The following is a 12,637-nucleotide window of genomic DNA, read 5'->3' as shown; positions in this document are numbered from 1 at the left end:
AGTGTGAGTGCAGTAATGGAAGCATGGCTGAAAGCGACCTTAAATATCCAGTCGGGCGGAGTGCGGATGGTGTCTAAGGCTCACAGACTGGGCTCGGCAAACAACCCTCGCAAAAGGGTTCCAAGAGACATACTGGTACAATTAGGGTCTGAGGAAATTCGTTTCGAGATATTGACGGAGTCGAGAAACAGGGGCTTTCTACCTTACAAAGATGCCCGAGTCGCAGTTTTCCCAGACGTTCCGCACGAAGCTCTTGCGATACGACACCAGCTGAAAGCCACGACCGTGAAGCTCCAGGCAAATAATGTTCGGTATAAATGGTCTCCAACGGGGAAACCCCAAGTAATCCACCAGGGGAAATCACTGCAGGCCTGGGATGAAGAGACGGGCAACAAGTTGCTACAGGTCCTAAAGATATGCGATGAGGAAGCTGATCAGCGGAGGTCTCAGAAACGTGGGTTGCAGCAATACGGCACACCGGAACGGTCTTCCAAGATCCATATTCGCCCCCAGGGGCCAACTGATCCGGAAGACATATCGGTGGACCCACCCGCTATGGAGGACTCCCTGCTGGGGGCCGCCTCACCACCAGAGATGAATACCGAAGCCTGACTTATTATGTTCCCATTATGCATTGTACAGCTGTTATTCTGTCCTGTTAATATTTATGCCTTAATAGGGGGGAAAGGGGGGGGAAGGGGCGTGGGTGCTCCTCAGGGAATCCGGTCGTATCTGGAGGTGTACCCTGGTGGCTTCTAGGAGCGGGAAGAAGGGTAAGCGGTTTTCTTTTCCAGAAGGACCTTGAGGTGGCTGAAGAGAAGTTGTGCTTTAACGCTGGGATTCAGCCACTGGATATAGTCAAGTTGTAAGTTTTTGTTTTCATATTGGGGGTGGGTTGGGGGTGGTGGGGTGGGCAGCAAACATAGTGGCATCGTTGGGGTGGGGTTGTTTTTTTTTTTTTTTTTAGCATTGATACAGGAAATAACAGAGATTAACTCTTAGTCAGCACTCAAACTGCAGCCTTTTTTGGCATATTGTGGTCTAGGTTACTTTTTCACGTACCTGTCAGGGTATCTTAGAGCACCAGAACACGCCCTCATACCTTAGTAAAGTTAGGCACGAATATTACAGGCCAAGTTCGGTGTTGACAGTAAAAAAATCTCTCTTAGTCAGAAACTGATTTCTAATTATACAGTGTACTCAAGGAGCAGGTGGCTGGGCGTCTACTTATTCTTGCTCTAATTTGCCACACTTTGCACCTTTCCGGTGCGCAAATAACGCAGGACAGGGGAACTCGACCCGGCTAGTGGGGTCATGAAGATTAGTTTGGTGAACATTAAGGGCTTAAACAACCCCATTAAGAGAAAGCGTCTGTTGCAGCATCTGAAAAGGAGGCGAATGGACGTAATATTCATCCAGGAAACGCATATGAGGTCCACGGATGAACCTCTGGTTAAAAGCTCTTTGTACCCGATTCAGCTGCAGGCACACGGCTCCTCCAAGTCGAGGGGGGTGGCTATTCTGATTCGGAAAGGCATTAATTTTTCTCCGGAAGCCATATGCAGGGACCCCCTAGGCAGGTACATTTTTGCTAAAGGTAGGCTGGATGGGGTTAAACTCACCTTGGCCTCCATCTACGCGCCCAATAAAACACAAATCCCTTTCGTGGATGCGGCTCTGGCGGAACTGACTCAGTTCCAGGAGGGTGAACTGCTGGTAGGAGCTGATTTAAATTACATAGCGGATTGCTGTTTGGACAGACTAGGAAGGACAATCAGGGCTGTAACTGCTTCATCTAAGTCAAACAAACTAGGGGCCCTCATGGGGAGATATCATCTGTGCGACACATGGAGAATGCTACACCCACATGAGAGAGATTTTACTTTCTTTTCACCTCGTCACAATACATATACCAGGATAGACTACATATTGACCTCGGAAACACTTCTTCCAAAAGTCATCTCAATTGAAATTAAATCCCGTTATCTCACAGATCACGCTTGGTTGGAAGGGGATTTAGACTTGAGCGAGCAAGCAACCTCAGTCAGGAGGTGGACGGTAGACAGGACCATTTTCTCAAACACATTGGCCAAAGACAAAATAGAGAAAGACATGGAGAATTTTTTTACGGACAACGCATCGGGGGATGTCTCCCCGGCTCTTCTATGGGACACTATGAAGGCGGTAGTCCGGGGATCCATGATAGCCGTGACATCCGCGATCAGAAAAGAAAGGAATCGACTAAGAACACAGATTTTGGACAAAATAACAACACTGGAACAGGTGCACAAGAGCACAGGGAGCGATCGCATTTACAAGAAACTTACAGCAGAACGCAAACTATTGGAAGACCTGGAAGTCACCCAGATACAAAGGAACCTGGTTTATTTAAAACAAAAAATGTGGCAAAAGTCGCCAAAAAATCTGCGAATTTTGGCTTGGAGAGTAAAGGACAGAAGGAAGTCGACGTTCATAGGCACACTCCGGAACAGTGCAGGGTCCCATATGCACGCAGCTAAAGACATTGCGAACACTTTTGCAGAGTACTACACGAAGTTATATGAGACAAAATCTCCAGAGACACACAACATAAAATCTTACCTGAGTAAGGTCTCATCTCTGCCTACTCTATCAAGGGATCATGTCGAGCTGATGGAGTCTCCAATCACCCCTAAGGAACTTCTGGACTCGATCAAAAACTCCAAGAGTAACAAGGCCACGGGACCGGACATTATCCCGGCTGAATTCTACAAGACGTTTACTGAACCACTGTCAACCCACTTGTTGAATACATGTAATGCGATACTGGAAAGGGGGGTGCTGCCTGCTTCCTGGTCTGAATCGGTGACTGTTGTGATTCACAAAGAGAACAGAGACCCACAGGATCCTGCTTCGTATAGGCCAATTTCGCTGCTCAACCATGATTATAAGATCTTTACTTCCATCCTGACCAATAGGATAAACTCGTTTATAACAAACTATATTAAACCGGACCAAACAGGTTTCATCCCAAATCGGCAGATTTCTGACACTATCCGCAGGTCCTTAAACATCATAGCTCACGGGAAAAAAGATAAGGTCGAGTCCCTGATTTTGGCGCTTGATTTCGAGAAAGCGTTCGACTCGGTGGAAATAGTGTATACACTGGAAACTCTCAAAAGATTCGGGTTTGGAGAGAAATTCTTAAGAGGGATACAGACTTTATACAGATGCAACAGGTCTTCGGTGAGAGTCAATAACAACAATTCTAGAAGCTTTAATATTTCGAGGGGCACTAGACAAGGCTGCCCCCTTTCGCCATTAATCTTCGCATTGGCCATCGAACCGTTGGCTGAGGACATGAGGTCTAATTCGGCCCTCAAAGGTATCAATATTAAGGGTCAGGAACACAGGATTAGCCTATACGCGGATGACCTAACGCTGTACTTCTCGGACCCGGTCCACTCCATCGAAGTATTAAACAGCACACTCTCTTCCTTTGCTTCGGTCTCTGGTTTGCAGATAAACCCCACAAAATCGGAAATCTACCCAGTCAAGATTTCGAAACAAACGGAATTGGCACTTAAGGCTTCCTTTGGGTTCAAGTGGGTTGAGGACTGTTGGAGGCATTTAGGGGTGTATGTGCCCCTCAATCTCAAGGACTTGGTGAAATGCAACTACCGGAGAGTCCATAACTTTATAAAAGAAGACATAACAAAATGGAATACTCTTTTATTAACTTTGGTGGATAGGTTACACCTTGTAAAAAGTTTCCTTTTTCCAAAATTCCTGTTCTTGTTTCGCACACTACCGATATTTATCCCTAAAAAGGACACAAGCACCTGGCAATCCACACTTACGCGTTTTCTGTGGGAAGGTAAAAAGGCTAGAATAAATCAGAGGATATTGTCCAAACCATCGGGATTAGGAGGGTTAAATTTCCCTGATCTTCGTGACTATTACTGTGCTGCAATCCTATCAAACGTGGTTCCAATGCTTTACCGGGATGCCCAAAAACCTTGGATGCAAATTGAGGAGGCTTGCGTGCTGCCCATCAGCTTGCAAGAAGTTTTCTGGATAAAACCCAACCTCAGGCCAAAGACTATTAAATCCAATATGTTTCTATCGGCCTCACTAAAGATGTGGGACCAGAAACAGACACTTCTCCCGGACGGAATATCTCAACTGTCAACTTATTTGCACCAACCGTGGTTCCCTCCCGGAATGACCCCAAACGCGTTCAGGAATTGGACAAAGGTAGACATCAGCCGTCTGAGTGATCTGGTACACCAAGGGAGAATTAAGGACAAGCGATGTTTCGACCAATGTGTTGGTGCCCCTACCAGATGGCACCAATACTTACAATTGAAAAATCTGGTAGAAAACTTGGCGGGACAAGGAGTATTCAGGAGGGAGCTGACACCTCTGGAGAGCATTATAAAACTATACCCGACTACGTCAAAAGGGATACTAGCCAAAATCTACAAGACGATAGTGATGACAGAAAACCGGTCGAAATGTAGTTATCAGCTCCGATGGGAAGAGGATCTCGGTCAACACTGGGGAGACGAGGATTGGGAGTTGATCTGGGCTTCCCCGATGAATAAATCTGCAATATTCAATCTACGATTACAAAACTTTAAACTAATCACAAGGTGGTACATGACCCCGGTACAACTTAACAAAATCAACGGGTCCGGCAATCCCATGTGCTGGAAGGGCTGTGGGCAAATTGGCTCTTACGTCCACTGTTGGTGGAGTTGCCCGGTAATTAGTCAGTTTTGGAGGGAGGTTATCCCCCGAATTAAGGAAATGACTGACCAAAGTATCCCCTTCACGCCAGAAACGGTCTTGCTGAACAAGTGGGATGACATTGTGAAGGAAGATAAGAGACATCACATATCACTCCTGTTAACAACGGCCAAGTTATCAATAGCTGCGAAATGGAAATCTCCAGAACCTCCTACAATATCTGCATGGCATGATAAGATTTGGGAACAATTCGTCATGGCAAAAATTAATAATCAGAGTCGAGGGGCCCAAGTATCATTCACCGCGGACTTCTCACTCTAAACTCATCATTCCGTAACAAACCTCCTTCCAGCTGCTGTGGTCCTTTATTTAGTTTTCTTTCTTTTTTTTTTTTTTCCCCCCCCCCCCCCCCGTATTTGTGCGTACTATACAGTAAAATAATAAAAACAATTTTAAAAAAAAAGAAAAAGAAATGGACAAAATGACAAGGAAACTAAATAACTTGGAAGCAGAGGACTTTTTTGCCGACTGGAAAGATCTTAAAGACTATTTGGGAAAAAAACTGGGATGTAAGGGACGGTTTATTTAGCTTTGACAATTATTGAAGTTAACAGATATTAAAAATAGACTAAGATGTATTACTTAAATAGAGAGAGATAAGTTACCTATTGATATATGTAATCAAAAAGAATAAGAGGTGAGGAAGAAGACCTAAGAATTGAGCAGGAGGTTGGAGCACTGTGGGAAGCCGCACGGGGGGGGGAAGGGTGGTGGGTATGATGTATTAGTATAAAAGTTGTGATCTATATTTGACTATGGCCCCGGTCACACGGGCAGGAAACTGCAGAGGAGAAGCGTGGCTGTTTGCCCTGGGGCAAACTACTGCGCAGTTACGTGATCAGACCTCCTGTGGAGGTACCGTGGAGGTACCATGGAGGTTCCATGGCAAGGGAGAGGTGCCGATCACAGGACAAGCCGGCGCACAACGAAGAAGCGCGCGCCGCGGCAAACTGTTTTTTATTTTGGTGTACATGACAAATGCGCATGCTCCGTTGGGTGCGCATGCGCATCCACAGAGACTTGGACAAAAAAAAACACCTTATTTGCAAGGGGACATGGGCGGGCGCCGGATGCCACCGGAAACGCGATCAGACGCCCGCCCTTGCCCCGCAGTTTCCGGAAACTAGTACCTCCAAGGTACTAGTTTTTTGCCACGCAGTTTCGGCTGGAAGCCTCGGTTGAGCCACGGGAGTGCTACGCTTCCCAGATGTGCTGGTGAGATCGCGCCCGGAAACTCCGGCTGTCTTCCGTCTCACTTGTGTGGCTTCTGTTATGTGTGACCGCAGCCTATGTTTATTATATCCTAATTTAAAAAAATTTAAAAAAGGAAGGGGGACAGGAAAGAGATGCATCTGGGATAAGGGGAATTAAAGGGAAATTATTTTGGCTTACTGTAAAAAAAAATTTTTAAGATTTGATTTCTCTTTGCCTATCTGAGATTTTCTTTCAAAAAGACACTGATTACAACATTTGGATTGGATTCCATGGTTTAATGATTGGAAGTAGATGGCTAAGTATTTAAGAATCTCTATATAATAAATCTGTTTTGGTCCTGGACTCTCCTGAACATTCCACATGCTCCCAAATCAGTTGGCTCCCTGATTTGTCACTCAGAAGCTGTCCCTATCCACTGGCTGCATTGCCTTAGTCTCACCTCCAATATTCTAAACAGTTTGCTGTTCCTCTCCCTCCAGTAGCCAGTTGGAACACAGAGGTCATTTGCATATGTGGCCTGATTGGCCTTTGCTTCTAACATTCTAAACAGTTTGTTGTTACTGTTGGGAGTCATTGAATATGTCCTGGGGTAAAATACATATCCCAATCTTCCCTTAAATGGTCACTGGAGTTGCCAGTCTCCCTGTGGGGCCTGGAGATCTCCCAGAAATCACTGTTCCCCAGCCACAGCACATCATTTCCCCTACTGAAAATGTCCCAGCTATTACAATGGGTACTCTGGGCAATGGACTCTATGGCATTATACCCTGCTGAGGTCCCCCTGCACCCCAAACCCTGCCCTCTCCAGGCTCTACCTCTCAAATCTACAGCTATTTCCCAACCCAGACCCTTGGAAAGACGTGGCATAGGGGGAGGTGCTTTTCTACCTTAGCTGCCACTGCATAACCCCAAATCAACATAAGTCAGGGGTGGAGGGAGCCATACCTGTTACCATGAGACTGTCCTCCCATACTGCCCACTTGTGGCAGCAAAATGACTTGAGACAACCCTGCCTTATAGCTCAGCAGGAAATAAACACGGCTTGCCTCCCTCCATTTTCCCCTTCCCTCTGCCGCCCCACCAGCCACAGCCGGGACACTCACCTGGAGCTTCCTTCTAGAGCTTGTTGTATTTCTTCCCACAACAGGCCTTAGTTCTAGTACATTTATAGTTCCATATATTCCAGTTCAACATGTGGTTTCCCTCTCTCCCCTCCCACCTCACTGGCTATCTTTCTTGACATGAACTCCCCCTTGCTTTTAAACTTTTTATTATCATCACTAGCAGTGAGTGGATTTTGTCCAGTCTGAAAGTGACACATTATTTCACTTGGAGAGATCCCCCTTTCCAGTTCTAACAGATGAAAAAAAAACGAAAAAACTTAACAGAGCAGCTCGCAATCTTTATTAGTGGAAGGGAGCAAGACTCCAGTAGCACCTTAATGACTTACAAAATTTGTGGCAGGTCATGAGCTTTCATGAGTCACTGCTCACTTCTTCAGATACAGCTAGAATGTAAGTACATCTATCCTTATATCTTGGAGAGTGAAGTGATTTCAGATGCCAAATAACAATAGCAGCCATTGGTGATGAGAGAAGAAACCTAGGTCTCAATTGAGCCCAGGAGGATGCATTGAGCTTCATTATCAGTTACAATTAATCAGTCTCTCTTTATAATATCCCTTTGTAATCTCCTTTGTAAGAGAACTGCTACTCTTAGGTCAGCGACTGAATGTCCTGGAAGGTTAAAATGTCCCCCCACTAGTTTTTGAATGTTGTGCTTCCTTATAGCTGTAGAAGGAGTCCAGTAGCACCTTAAAGACTAACAAAATTTGTGGCAGGGTATTAGCTTTTGTGAGTCACTGCTCACTTCTTCAGACTTATGTCCATTTATTCTTTGCATCCTCCTTGATAGAATCTTCCTGGACCAAACTGAGACCGAGATTCCCTGTCTCATTATCAATGCTGATATCTCCATGCTTCTGTATATCACACCTAATCCAATCATGCCTGCTATTGCCATTCGGCGTCTAAAATCATCTTTATAAAGTTTACATCTCCAGTACCTCAGGTTACATTTTATAGCACACACGGTCTGGCCAGACAAAGTGACCTTTATGTCAGATCCGGCCCCCGTAACAAATGAGTTTGATATCTCTGGCACAGAGACCAAGACCTCCATGTTGCCTCATGGTTCTGGGATTCAGAGGTTGACTGCCTCTGAATGTGGCAGCTCCCCTCAGTCACCATGGCTAGTAGCCACTGATAGACCTCTCCCCCATGAATCTATCTAATCCTATTTTAAAGATGTCTGTTCCTGGGGCCAGCCCGACATCCTCCGGCAACAAATTCCACATTTTAACCACTCTGTGTAAAGAAGTATTTCCTTTTGTCTGACCTGAATCTGCTGCCCATCAGCTTCACTGGAAGTCCTCAAGTTCTGAAATGTTGGGAGAAAAGTTTCTCTTTGCCAACTCTCCCCACCCCGTGCATAATTTTATAAACCTCTATCAATCTATCTATTAAGATGCTGAACTGCAGGCTGTGGAAGGTCGTTAGTTCAGCAGTTCGAGACCCGAGTGTGCCGCATGACGGAGTAAGCTCCCATCTGTAGTTCCAGCTCCTGCCAACCTAGCAGTTCGAAAGCAAGACATTGCAAGTAGATAAATAGGTACCGCTTCGGTGGGAAGGTCACAGCATTCCGTGCGCCTTGGCGTTTAGTCATGCCGGCCACATGACCACGGAAACGTCTTCGGACAGCGCTGGCTCTTCGGCTTTGAAACGGATATGAGCACCGCAACCCTAGAGTCGGATTTACCTGGCTTTCGATGAAGGGAACCTTTACCTTTACCTTTATCATCACCCCCCCCCCCCAGTTGTCTCTTTTCTAAATGGAAAAGTCCCAGACTCTTCCGCCTTTCCTCGCAGGGAAGGTGCTCCAGCCCCTTAATCATCTTGGTTGTCCTCCTCTATACTTTCTCCAGCTCTGCAATGTCCTTTTCGAGGTACGGTGACCAGTATTGTACACAGGATTCCAAACGAGGCTACATACAGGTGCCGTTTTACGTTCAGTCCCTTTCCTAATAATCCCTAACATAATAATCCTCTGTGTATAAAATCCAGTGGGGCAAGTGAACAGGAGAAAGGGTTGGAGGAGGCCACAGCAAATAGAGCCACCAAGTCTCAGCTCCCCATTCCTTCCAACAAGACACCTCTTCAGAGCTCTGGATAGGTCCAGACAAGCACAGATGCCGAGCAGAAGCAGCCTGGTTTTCTGGCTGCTTCCTCCACTTCCCAGGTCGATGGAGGTGTAGCCAGGCATGACGGTCAAGAATCTGGAGTCTGCAGGCATCCTGCACCACTTCCGACTACAGATAAAAAACGAACAGACCATCAGGAGTGGATAGACTAACCCGTGAATACAGGCTTCATCGTTGTGGGGAGGGGAGGGTTGTACTCTATTATTTAAACTTTCCTGACATGACATCCCATGATGGTTTCTTGCATGTCTGAAAGAAAACAACAAGACATTAGCCTCAAGGCAACTTGACAAGCCCTGCTGGGCAGCAGCTGAAACTGTAGAAAGAAAAAAGAAAATCCCGACATTCCCTCTTAATAGCAGATCCTGCCTTTTCTACAGGTCACTGTCACCTCAAGGTCATAGCCTCTGGGAAATCTTGCAGAAGTTAGTTTCAGGCATTCATTAACATCTGGAAAGGCACCATGTAATGAAGAAACGGCACCTTTCTAATTGTAATTGCTCATAAGAAAAGCAACAGCACTCCTATTAGGATGTAAAGCCTGAATAATTAAAGGACACTCATATCTGTTTTTCACATTAATGTTTGGCACAGTAAGTGATAAAATGCTCAGATAATATTCATGGATGAGGGCATTGGATCATGTCATTATTGGAGAAACAGCGCCAAAAGCACTGATATTTTATGGAAATCCATCTCCATTTCCATCAGATAGACCTACAGTTTTAAAACAAATTCTTTGAAGAGTGCTGCAGCTCAAATGAAATTGCTGGCTTATCTCATGGAGGCTGGAGGGCTGGTTAGTTCTTTGGAGAGAACAAATTGCGGCAAGACCTTTGGAGCTGACCGTATCTGATAATTGACCTCAGCCCTCTATTAAGTGCCCTCTGTTTGCTTTGTCTAATACAAGTTAGAATGGTAAGACCTTTTGTGGAGCTTTTTTCCTCTTCAGAGTAAAAAGAAGCACACAAAAAAATAATATTCTGGTAAAAAGTAACAAGCCACTTTTCTAACAAGAACAGCTATATATTTAATTGCCTCCAAGAATTTTAAATTCTAATATGAATAATAGACAGTACAAGTGGGGACCCACAAGAAAATTGCAGGGGGATACATCCCTCCTTTGCTTCCTTACCTCTCTACCCTTCTCTAACAATCTCCCCCCCCCCGTTTCTCATCCCCTCCCCAGTCAGTCTTTGCCACCTCTTTCTCCCCCACCCCTTCTCTGTTAATCTTCCCTCTCTCTCTCTCCTCTCCCCTTTCCTGACAATCTCCTGCCTCTTTCTCCCCATCCCCTTCTTTCAATCTACCACCCATCTCTTTGCCCCCTCTTCTCAGTCAATGTCCCCCACCCCTTCTCTGTCAACCTACCCCCTCTATATTTTGCCCCCTCTTGCTTTCCCTCCCCTTTCCTGTCAACCTACCTCCTATTTCTCCCTCTCTTTCTCTCCCTCCCCTTCTCTGTCAACTTAAGGTAAAGGTAAAGGTAAAGGTTCCCTTGCTCGAAAGCCAGTCGAATCCGACTCTAGGGTTGTGGTGCTCATCTTCGTTTCCAAGCCAAAGAGCCAGCACTGTCCAAAGACATTTCCATGGTCATGTGGCCGGCATGACAAAACACCAAGGCGCACGGAACGCTGTTACCTTCCCACTGAAGTAGTACCTATTTATCTACTTGCAATTTCTTGCTTTCGAACTGCTAGGTTGGCAGGAGACTCAGTCAACTTACCTCCTCTCTATTTATGTATTTATTCAGTTTACTAGGAATTCAGCCTGTTTTGGAAATAAATACAATGAGCTCTAGAAAGAGGCCCTAGGAGAGTGTCCCGGCCTTGGGCACTCAATGTCAATTTGCTGTGGCAACCTCAGCAGGGTATAATGACACAGAGTCCACCATCTTCTTGAGAGGAACTGATCTCTGCTACCTGAAGAGCAGTTGTAATTTTGAGTGATCTCCATCCCTTACCTGGAGATTGGCAACAGTGGTTCCCCAGGAGGGAATGGCTGGCTTGAAGGGTGGAGTCTATAGCCTTGTACCTGTCTGAGGTCCCACCCCTCCTGAAACCACACTGTCTCAAGGCTCCACACCTCAAATCTCCAGGAATTTCCCAACCTGGAGTTGGCAACCCAATCTCCTTCATGGGCTATCATCAGCCTGCCTTTATTTGTCCCTCTGACTTCAGCTTTCCATCTCCTCCCCCCTCCCCCCTGGACAGCAGTTGTAATTCTGAGTTATCTCCAGCCCCCACCTGGAGATTGGCAACAATGGTTCCATAGGAGGGAATGGCTAGCTTGGAGGGTGGAGTCTATAGCATTGTACCTGTCTGAGGCCCCACCCCTCCTCAAACCTCACCCTCTCCAAGCTCCATCCCTCAAATCTCCAAAAATTTCCCACCTGGAGTTGGCAACCCTATCAGGACTGGCCCCAATGAGTTTTCTCCCAAAGGCCAAAATAGGTGTGGAAAGGGCCTTTTACTGACAGAACCAAGCTTGGTTGCCTACCAACAGGCACTGAGGGGAAAGTAGGGTTGCCAGCTCTGAGTAGGGAAATACCTGGAGATTTCGGGGTGGCTCCTGTGGAGGGCAGCATTTGGGGGGGGGCAGAAGGACTCAGCAGGGTATAATGCCATAGGGTCTACCCTCCAAAGCAACCATTTTCTCCAGGGGAACTGATCATTTGTAACAGCGGGGGGCAGCCATGGTGGAGCCAAGCAGGAGAGAGAGAGCCATTTTCAGTTTATTCTGACAGGAAAGTGGCCAAGCTGGCAGTGGACAGGGGAGGGGGTTACGTGGAACCAAGCTTGGTTGCCTACCAACAGCCACTGAGGGAAAAGTTAGTCCCACGGAGGAGTCAAGCAGCAGAAGTGTCTTCGTCGAGGGAGAGAGAACCGTCTGACAGGCAATAGTGGCTGAAGTGGGAGTGGGCAGGGAAGAGGAGCAGACCCAACACCCGGCCAATGGCACCTGAGTACTCTTGAGTGGCAGCTGACAGCCCAGTGGCTGATGGAACCACACTGCACAGCCAATGGGGGAGCTGGAAATGGCCAATACGCGAAGAGAATTATTGTATAGGGATACCCCACCCTTCCTGCCAAAGCAGGCTCAGGGCAGCTTACATAAAAGGTTAAAACACATAAAAAAAACAATTATAAACAATCGGAATTATCAAAAAAGTGCTAATGACAATGGAACTAATAATGATAGTATTGCATAGAGATGGCGGAAACAATCAGGATGGAATGTTCAAGTGGGATACAGTCTGTGTTGATCAGCTCATCTTGACCTTTTCATGCGGCAGGCGCAGGCTGCTGGTGGCAATTCCAGGGGAACAGAGCCATACCACAGTTCAAATGTTACTTCTCCCACCCACCCACC

The sequence above is a fragment of the Gekko japonicus genome, unplaced genomic scaffold (genome assembly GCF_001447785.1).
Source record: "Gekko japonicus isolate JY-2015 unplaced genomic scaffold, Gekko_japonicus_V1.1 scaffold120, whole genome shotgun sequence".
NCBI classification, from domain to species: domain Eukaryota; kingdom Metazoa; phylum Chordata; class Lepidosauria; order Squamata; family Gekkonidae; genus Gekko; species Gekko japonicus.
Note: the sequence above shows the minus strand (reverse complement) of the source record.